The sequence below is a fragment of the Apium graveolens genome, chromosome 2 (assembly GCF_009905375.1).
Source record: "Apium graveolens cultivar Ventura chromosome 2, ASM990537v1, whole genome shotgun sequence".
NCBI classification, from domain to species: domain Eukaryota; kingdom Viridiplantae; phylum Streptophyta; class Magnoliopsida; order Apiales; family Apiaceae; genus Apium; species Apium graveolens.
This window is the reverse complement of record NC_133648.1, coordinates 273,203,517-273,214,180: the sequence shown is the minus strand read 5'-3', so window position 1 is coordinate 273,214,180 and position 10,664 is coordinate 273,203,517. Positions and strand designations below refer to the sequence as shown.

Below are 10,664 nucleotides of genomic sequence, written 5' to 3'. Positions count from 1 at the left end.
CTGGGTACTGCTGATAAGGCTATTGAACCACATTCCGAGTGTTGCTCCAACTAAAATTAGGATGATTGCGGTTGTTAGGATGATAGATGGCCGGCACCGGTTGCTGCGATTGTTGAAAGTTGCTCACGAACTGAGCTGATTCACTAGAGATAGCACACTGATCAGTATCATGGGCACCATCATAAAGCTCATAAACACTAGTGATTTGATTAATTCTGTAATTAGCCAAAGGGTCCACCTTCATTGTCAACACCTTAAGTTGGGCATCTATAGCAGTTTCTACGTCCAACTCCAGAATTCCTGCTACTTTTCCCTGAGTCAGTCTCTGGGAAGGATTCTGGTATTCATTAGCAGCCATCAGTTCAATTAATTTATAAGCTTCGTTGTATCACTTAGCCCACAAGGCTCCTCCTGATGCTGCATCAAGCATAGTCTAGAAGTAGCACCCAATCCATTGTAGAAATAGTTTATAATCATCCGATCAGGCATGCCATGGTGTGGGCACTTCCTTAGCATCTCTTTATAGCGATCCCAAGCCTCACATAGAGATTCTCCAGTTTGCTGTGCAAACTGAGTAAGAGCATTCCTGCTTGCAGCAGTCTTCGCCATGAGGAAGAATTTTGTGAGAAACTTTTGAGCAAGATCCTTCCATGTGGTGATAGACCCTGGTGGTAGAGAATGTAACCAACACTTAGCTTTATCCCTCAGAGAAAATGGGAAGAGTCGCAGCTTGATAGCATCTTCAATCACACCATTGAACTTGAAAGTGTCGCAGATCTCGATTAAATCCCTGATGTGCATGTTGGGATCCTCAATAGGAGAACCCCCAAACTGAACTGAGTTCTGTATCATCTGAATCATGCTCGACTTGATCTCAAAAGTATTAGCCGAAATGGCTGGTCTGATGATGCTTGACTGGATGTCATTAATCTTTGGCTGAGAATAGTCCATCAAAGCTTTAAGATTTTCTGCTTGATCTCCCATCACTACTAAAACTGGTTCCTCGATTTTCTTTTCTTCTTCTACCTTTTCTTCGTCCTCAAAAACTTCCCTTCGAACCCCTACAGCTTCTTCCTTGGCTTGATCTAGATTTCTCTTACGAGTCCGAGAACGCGTATGCATACACGCTCGCTAGAGTACCTGAAATTAAACAAGGAAACAAATAAGTAACAACGTTCGAGTCACTGAACTTTAACGACCACTGATGACAAATACATAAACTAAAAATTAACACCGAAGTTCCCCGGCAGCGGCGCCAAAAACTTATTAGTCGCTAAACACGCGCTAATAATACAAGCAAGTATACGCGTTTGCAAGTAATATAGAAGTCTTTCTAGTTCGTTCCCACAGAGACTTTTCGGTTAATTTAAGAATATGCACTTATGCAACAATGATATGACTATTATCCAATGCTAAGACAATTAACAATTTGAGATTATTTTAACTACTAAGAATTAAACTATAATTATAACTAAGAGAATAAGAATAGGTGAATTAATATATATGACAAACATGAGATTCTAACTTCATTAAATACTTCATTCAATAGCCTTTTCATTCTGAACCTTAGCATGTAATGGTGATGACACTAATCAGATAACACAAAACTGATAAACGCCAACTTTCGTTGCACGAATATCATACTACAAGATATCCACAAAATAGATAGAAGCTGAATAGACACCAATTATATTGAGACCCTATATGTCTATATAATATGACAATATAACGGTTTAAGCACAAGTTATCTATCTTGATTATATAGGGCAAGTAAGATGGTTAAAATTACCTACGAATCATGCATAACAAATATATGAACCTATGCTAGCATGGCAAGTTCTAAACCCTTATATTCATTTTCGCTTCATTAAGAATTAACACACTATCTTATAAGTTCGCAACGCTCATAAGACGAATAAGCGCAACCAATACTAGGTTATCATACAATCACCACACACTAAGGCATCGAGACTAATCAACTAAAGAAATCCATAAAAAAATCCACTAGAACCCCGCGATAACGATTAGCCCATGATCGGACTCATCATCAACGTGGGTTCCAATGAAAGCATGGTATAATAAACGTAGTCTTAATAAACGAATAATAAACAAAGTACAAAACAAGAGTATAGGTTCAACAAAACAAGAAACGAGCATCCAAGATTACAACTCAAAACAAAGATTCACAAGAATAAACTATATTGTCTTCGCCTTTGTTGAATTGTGCTATAGGTCTCTTATCGTCTTCTCCGTCAACTCCGTTATGTCTCTCCTGATAAGATATGAAAAACAACCTAAAGTTATGATTATATATCAGCCCCATGCAGTGCAGAAGTCCTCCAATTAGAATTTAAGGAGAATCAGAAATTCCGCATCCCAAACCGGCGCGGCCGCGCGCTTGACCAGCGCGGGCGCGCGCTTGACCTGTGCGGGCGCGCTGAGTTCCTGAAGTTGGGCGCAGCTGCGCGCTTGATCAGCACGGGCGTGCTGGCTCTCTGATCCAAAAACTGACTTCTTATTTTCTCCTTCTTGATTTGAGCTGGTCTTCCACTAGCTTTATTCCAACACCTTCCTGACACCAAATTAGCACCAAAATAATGCTAATTCACCTAATTACCTGGAGAATGCCTGGAAATGTAAAATCACTAGAAAATACATTAAAACACCAACAACTTGAGTACAAATACATCAATTCAAAGCTTTACGGAGTGTAATAAAGTGTCATAAATGCCACTCAACAATAATTTGAATGCACAGTTTGCTAATATGCCATTTGCACAAAGTCCTTACTATGCTACATTTAGTATGCCACAAATGCCATTTAGCATGCCATACTGGAACAAGATGTTTGCACAAAATATGCCATATAAACATGTTTGCTAATATGTTTGCACGAAATACTGCATATAAACATGTTGTTCCAGTATGGCATGCTAAATGTCATTTGTGGCATACTAAATGCAGCATAGTAAGGATTTTGTGCAAATGGCATATTAGCAAACTGTGCATTCAAATTATGTGTAGGCATAACATTCACAAGCATTGCAGGCGTATTTGGAAATGAAGGAGGTGCAGACATGGGAGCAGGCATAGCAAGTTTGCAATTAACAGAAAAATGATTAACACTACCACATTAACGCAGGTTTTTATTGGTGCATATTTATCAGGTGTGTAGTTGTTATGTTTGTTAATCCCTACTTTCCTATTCCTATTTTTTTTCCTTTTAGACTCTACTTTCACTTCAATTTTCTCCAATCTGTCACTTAATTGCTTAATAAACAAATGCCCTACATTGACTCTCTTATTCTGTTTCACCTGACTTATTTCTCCTGGAACAAAGTTCTTAGAAACTGATCCATATTTTTCATTTAATTTAGCTAGCTTGGCTTTCTTGACTGGCTTACTTTCACTCAAAGGATGTGGTTTATTGTCTTTGACGAATAATTTTGATTATTATACGAATAATGTTCATCATCCGTCGAATATACATCCGTTGAAAGTCCTTCAACCAAATTGGAGTCAAGTTTCTCCTTACTCTTTCTCCAGGCTGCATCACAGAAGGATTCTATACCTTGAACTTTAGTAATTTGAGCATGGACATCTCTAGATGATTTTCATGCCTTAATTACTTCATGTTCTCATTCATGTTGCTTTCTTAAAATCTCCTCTTTCTTTAAGGATTAAGTTAGTTCATCTTTAGCAATCTTGCACTCTATCTTCAATTTTTCAAACTCAACAAATTAAGTCTCTAGCATATTGTTTGTTTCACTTAAAAACAAATTATTCTCTTTAATTTTAGTGTTTTCTTTATTGAGAGATTTGAGTATAACACGCAGATGATATAACTCAGTAGACATGTCATTTATAGCATCATTACACTCAGCTTTAGATAAATGCGCTAGATTAGTGGTGATTACATGATTACTTGATGAACTTACTTCTGTTTCATCTGACTTGTCCATAAGTGATAGATTGACATAGCTTGTATCATCATCCTCTTCTAGTCCATCTGCAGCCCAGTCATTTTCATGTGTGATGAAAGCCCTTTGCTTTTGTTTAAGCCACTCAAAATATTTTATGTTTGTAATCAACAGGCTCAAACTTCTTTTTACCGGAATCAGACTTTCTGCATTCACTAGCAAAATGACCTGCCAAGCCACACTTGAAACATTTGAATTTAGATTATCAACCATGTTTCTGTTTGACTTGGCTGCTCCAAAATTCTTCTTGAATTTGAGCTTGGAAAACCTCCTGGATAGAAAATCCAGATACTCATTTATGTCTTCCATGTCATCTTGACTAAGATGGTCTTCATGTTCAGCTACTATCCCTTTTCCCTTGCCTTCACAAACTCCGGGGTTTGGTGCAGATTCAATAATTTCAACCTTTATATCCTTCTCCTTTCCTTGCTCAGCAACCAATGCAATTGATCCTCCTTTCTTTCTTCCTTTCTCCAGCTTCTCATCTTGCTCTATTTCAAGCTCATAGGTTTTTAGAATTTCATACAGTCTGTCCAAGGTAAATTCCTTGTAGTCTTGAGAGTTTCTTAGTGAGACTGTCATAGGTTTCCATTCCTTTCGTAGAGATCTAAGGAATTTGAGGTTTGAGTCCTTTGTTTGATAGACTCTTCCATACAACTTTAAAACATTTAGTAGCTTTGAAATCTACTAAATATTTCAGTGAGTGACTCACTTTCTTCACTATGAAAATGCTCATATTGTTGAATCAAGAGTTGCATTTTGTTTTCCCTTACCTGCTCAGTTCCATCACATATAACTTTTATTGTATCCCAGACATCCTTAGCATTTTTACAGTTTATGATGCTGTCAAACATGTCACCATCAACACCATTAAACAGAATATTCATGGCCTTCTTATCCTTGTGGACTTGCTCAATATCTAGATCAGACCATTCTGCTCTAGGCTTTGGGATGGATGGCTCATTTCCTGTAGCAGCTCTCATAGGAACATGTGGACCTTTCTCAATGCAGTTCACATATGCTTCATCTTGAGATAGAAGATGCAGGTGTATCTTCACCTTCTAATGATGATAGTCGTTGTCCAGAAATGGAATCTTTACTCCAACAGCTTTTCTGCTCATCTTGTTAGTTGTTGTGATCTTTAAACTTTTTGTACTTCAAGAGCTTGCTCTGATACCAATTGTTAATCATAAACAATCTAAACAAGAATTACAGAAGGGGGTTGAATGTAATTCTAGATTCTTTTCAATTTTAAGAATAGTTCTGCTATAAATATATAACTGTGTTTGATTTAGTAATGGTGCGGAATGAAAGTAGTAAAGAAATCAAAGCATAAAGTAATTAAATACAAGTACTTAAAAACTTTCTGGTGGATTGAACTTTTCCACAAGAGATATATATTAATAAGAGAATTTTGTGTTGCAATGTTGTACACAACTGCTCACAACATAGAACACTCAAGAATAAAGAAACTTTTACAGATTTAGCCTTATCTATTTCTTTGGTTTTTACTTGATTGAATTCTCACAACTCTCTTTTAGTTCTACTTACTACACTTTATTTATATATCACCAAGTTACATGATAAAAAGATAAACAAATAAGATAAAATGTTTCTAGTCTAGTTTCATGCTTCTTCATTTCTTTATCTAGCATATTTGAATAACTTCAATTTAGCATGGAAATGGAAATGCTTCTTTGTTCTCTAAACTCTGCAAATAGGCTGCCACATTCCAATTACATACAATTAATGCATGTGACTTTCAGGTCACTATTAACTGCTCTTTTGAATTTGAACATCCGTTGAAGCTTCATTGAATCATCCGTTGAAACTGTGGCTGATCATCCATTGAGACTATGTGAATCATCCGTTGAAACTTGAGTTGATCATCCGTTGAAGCTTTGTGAATCATCCATTGAGACTGTTTTCTTGGAAGTTAACTCTATTTCATTTATACAAGATTACAAGGCATCTGATATTTACAATTAACCAACCTATCTTACATATCCATCTAGTAGTCAACATGACTTATACATTCTACAATATCTAGTTCACTAAGACATTATAGTATGCAGAAATGTGCTACAATATCTACTCTTTAAACGGATGTTAAAATGATCATCCATTGCAAGCTACAAATTCACTTAAATAAAATCTGCTAAGTGTTTTCTTCAGATTATCATCAAACACACAATATATTCCTAACATGTAATCTTATTTTAAGTAAGGTATGATACCTTTTCTATTTGAGGAATCTATTTGTGATATATTGCTATTATGAGTACGGTTTTTTTAATTAGAAATAGGTTTAGCAACATGATGGTTTTATGTCACTTCAAACTTTGTCGTTAAAAATCTTTTGCATGATGGTTCATTGAGGAAATAGGAGCGACTTAAGCCATTAGTTGTAAGCGGTATAAAATATAATTGCACCTTCCCACTAATCATAAAATCATCCTTCTTGGAGTGAGAACTGCTTGGATACTTCAATCTATAAAATAGTCGGAAACTCGAGAGGGTCGCCTTTGGAAACGTTCTCGATAGGATCCATATGCTCTTTATGAACGCGAAGCCCGTTCCCAATACATATTTATTCCGGAAGTTATGCGAAGATAATAAGATGGTGCTCCCCATCTTTTTCTTCCTTTTCCCGCTTTACGAGTCTTCCCCTCTAACATGGATCGGGCGCCTACAAGCATTGGAGAAAGAAAGAGTTGTGGAGCTAAAGGTGTTGACATTCCTGGTAGATAAACCTGAACCTGAAACATATAAAATGAATAAGGTAAAAAAATCGAAATAAATACCTAATTAGAAAGCAAATTTTCATTCCCAATATTCAAGACTATTCTTTTAACGCTGCTGGGAAATTCAACCTTTTCACTAGTGCGCTTTGCCTTGATTTGAGATGAACTCCATTTCCTCTTCTTCCGGACTAGACCCTTTAATTTTGCTTCTTGTTCGCTAAGCAACCCCCAACACTTAACTATGATTTAAAGGGCGAACTCCACATATTTTTCTAACCAGAGTCTATAATAACTACGGTAACCCTAGTATAGTAAACAATAAAAGAAAAGAGAGGTTTTTTACTTGCTACTCTACATGGCTTCTTTACAAGCTACTTAGCAAGACTAGCTAATATACCATATAGGCTATTGTTGGAAGATAAAACTACTTATTTTCCCAACTCTTCTTTCATAACCTTGATCTAAACTAAAGTAGTTATAAGAAGAAGTCAAGGAGATTGGTTTTTTTTCCTCCCGAAATAGGCATGATGCAAAATCGTAGGTGAGTGACAAGCATAAGAGGCGTGCCCGAAGGGCAAAGGCGGCAGTGTAGTTCCAGGTGTCCGTTGTTAGATTGAGATCTGCTTTGTATTCAACTGCTTTGTATCAGGCGCAGAGAATGGAATAGTAGTAGGTGTTCAAGAGTACTTCATGCTTTAACCTATATAACCTTCAGAATTTAACAGTTGTAGTTCTTGACTTGGCTTCAGTGTATGATCTCTCCAATGTCAGGAGTTGTTCTGAGATAATTCCTTAACAGACTTCTCTCAGCATATTCAAATTCATTCTGCATCCTCCTTTTTGCATCTTTAAGTTCAACTGTATCTTCACATGTTTGAAAGATAGCAGCCCTGAGATCATTTATTTTTGCTTTCCTTATATCCTGATCTAGTCTGATGACATAGGCTTTATCAGACTCTAGATTAAATTCAAGTTCCTTAATACTAAGAAATGTAGTGATGATTTTGGCGGTATTAGGCTTCATTTCAACTATATCACCATTGTGAGCTCTGTACTTAGGATAGTATGGCCTGCCAGACTTAGGATAGTATGCCAAGTATTTTTGATTTCAACTATATCACCATTTAGTATCCTACAGAGTAAAGTTTCTTCAGCCTTTCAATATCAGATTTTAAGTAACTGGCAGCACCATCTGTTGACCTGTTTTTCACTTGAAGTAGAAATAGCACATATTACAATTCTTCAAAATACTTCAAACGAATAACATTCTTTCTAATCTAGAATACCCTCCCATCTGTCATGAAATATAGCATGATATCTTCTTTCAGTTGAGAGTGGTAGACCATTTGTACAGACTCCAGTTGATTCAATCTTTCAGGAATTGTTCCTACTCTTGGTTCACTCAAAGAAGTTGGATCAGAGGTAATATTATTTACCCTCTTTTCTTTAGAACTGCCCAATTCTAATTTGTCTCTAGCTTCCTTTCCTCTAATAACTCTTGCTTCAAAACCACTTGATGCAGTCTTCAAAAGTTATGTAGATTATTGAGCTTTAGTAAACCCAGGTAGTAGAATTTTTGAAGATTTAACATGAGCAATGTCAGAGGTTTCCTTTCCTTTATCTTCCGATATCAAGCCAACTTGAGCTCTGTCAGAGGTTGCTTGCTTCATTGTAATATCAGAATTTACTAAGTCCTGATCTTGAACAATATGAGCTATCTCAGAGGTTGTTTGAATATTCTTTTTCTTCAAAATCAGACTAGTATCTTCATCAGATTTTGCTTCCAGATCCATGATTGGCATATATACCTTTACAGGTTCATCAACTTTAGCTTTGCCCTTGGATCTAGAATCAACTCCCACCTGTGATTTGGCTTTGGATTCAGATTTGATTGCCTCGGAGTTTATCTTCTCTTTAATCACAATGCCCTTAGGCTTAGGTGGTTTCTTTGAAATAACTTGAGCTTTAGACTTTGATTTGACATTTTCTGCTTTAAGTCTGGCTTCTTCTTTCTTCAGACTTTTTCCTGGATTGTCTTTGAGAAATAGTCTTTTTGAAATTTCTTCATCCAGCTTATGTAACTTGGGGTCTTGATAGTAGACTGATGTTTCCTTCCCCTTAAGCTTCAGTGTCTGCATAAACTTTTGTGATTCTTGACTTTCACCCTATATCAGAACATCAGGCTTAGTCAGAACTAGCTTATGAAAACTTATTCTTCTATCGGCATCATAACTTGATTTCTGTGTAGAAGCTCCTGCTGTCCTGAATGAAGAGTCTTTGCCTTGACCATGACCTCTACCCCTTTCAGAGTTTCCCTGGTCATCATTTCCATCATCCTTTTTCTTCAGTGCTAAATCAGATTTGCATTTGGACTTAATCACTTTCTCCCCCTTTTTGGCATCATCAGGTAATAGGAGAGAGAGAAGTAATTCCACTGAAGATTGGATTTCATTTAGTTGAACTTGTTGAGAAGATTGATTCTTCAGTACTTCAGCAATCTGAACTTGTTGTTTCTCCTGAGCTTTCTCAATAAACCCAATGCGGTCAAAGGCTGGTTTAAAAAAACCTGTTCTTTTCCAATTTGACATTCATGTCTTGCTGAATCAGAGTTTCTAGAATTTTTTTCACCTTGGCTTGAGTTATTGAGTGTTGACCTTGAAGGTGCCTTGTACTCAATGCATTAACTCTGAGCTGTGCTTTGAAATCATCATTCATTAGCATCTCATCAGTTTTAGCCAGGTGCTCTGCAAGAATTTTTTCAGTAGGAACAAAATCAACTTTGTTCCACTCCTTGATCCATTCCTTTCCTCTTGGAGTTTCACTCCAAGGTACTGGTGCAGCCCCTCTTACAAACTTTTTAATCAAATCAGCTTTATTAACTGCTGGTAGAGGTGCATGTCCTGAAGGACCAGCTGCATCAGCATTTTCATTTATAGCAGCTTCACCAGTACTATCAACATTTGCAGCATTAGAACTTACATAGACTTTAGAATCAGCTTCCTCTGATAAAATGATAGTGTGTGAGGCTATAGAGATTTCAAAATCATCCTCTAAGTTCTGATCAACATCCAAATTCTGATGTTCACCTAATATCTGAACTTCATCATCTAGATTCAGAAGAGGTGTTATTGGAATATAGGTATTGAGATTAGCATCTAAAATTGGTGTTGTTGGTGGAGTTTGTTGAGGAATGGTTGGAGCTTGTAAGTACAGAACTTCAGGCACATACAAATTATGAATGTCTATTTCAGCACTAGTACCTGTAGTTTCAGCATGTACTTGTTCAATGATAGGTGACACAGGAGGTGTAGGTACTTTGTCTTGAGCAGTGTCTTCAGCTTGAATTGGTGATAGTGGTGGTGTAGATTCGGTGGCTTCAACAAATTTTGGTTGTGTAGAAGGAAGGGATTCAATTACAATTGGCTCCTTTGAGATCAGAGATTCCTGATCCCCTTCCTTAGCTGCTGCTTCCACATCCTCTGAATCTGAATCAACTGTGTCCCTGTTAGCTCTTTGTTTCTTCCATCTCTTCAAGGGTGGAGAGGCTTTGGGAGCTTTGTCATCAGAATTTATCTTTCCAAGCCTTTTAAGTGGCCTAGAACTCCCAGATTCTTAAACTTTCTGAGAAGAAACCTTCTCAGCTACTTTTGCAATAGGTTCTGATTGTTGAACCTGTACCTCCTCATCATCAGGCTCATCTCTTAAAATTATCTTCCTTCTTTTCTGTTGTGTCTGAGGTATAGTCTTTGTCCTCTTTGCTCTAGAAGAAGAAGGCTTCACTGTAGGTGCTGATGGTTGATTAGCATGATCTGATGTTTGTGGTTGTTGAGTAACAGGAGTAGGTACTGATGGCTGATGTGGGTTGGTGGGTTGGACATCAGGATATACAATTGTATAGGTTTCTGGATCAGCATTTACCAAGACTTGTTTTACTGATTGA

The 10,664-nt window shown here is 37.0% G+C and overlaps 1 non-coding gene across 1 annotated transcript; it reads left to right on the top strand.

The window, feature by feature from the left end:
- Positions 1 to 487: 487 nt before the first annotated feature.
- On the top strand, positions 488 to 594 carry LOC141710262 (small nucleolar RNA R71). The gene has a single exon (XR_012570791.1). It is a non-coding gene; the product is annotated as a small nucleolar RNA R71 (small nucleolar RNA).
- The last annotated feature ends 10,070 nt before the right edge of the window (positions 595 to 10,664 follow it).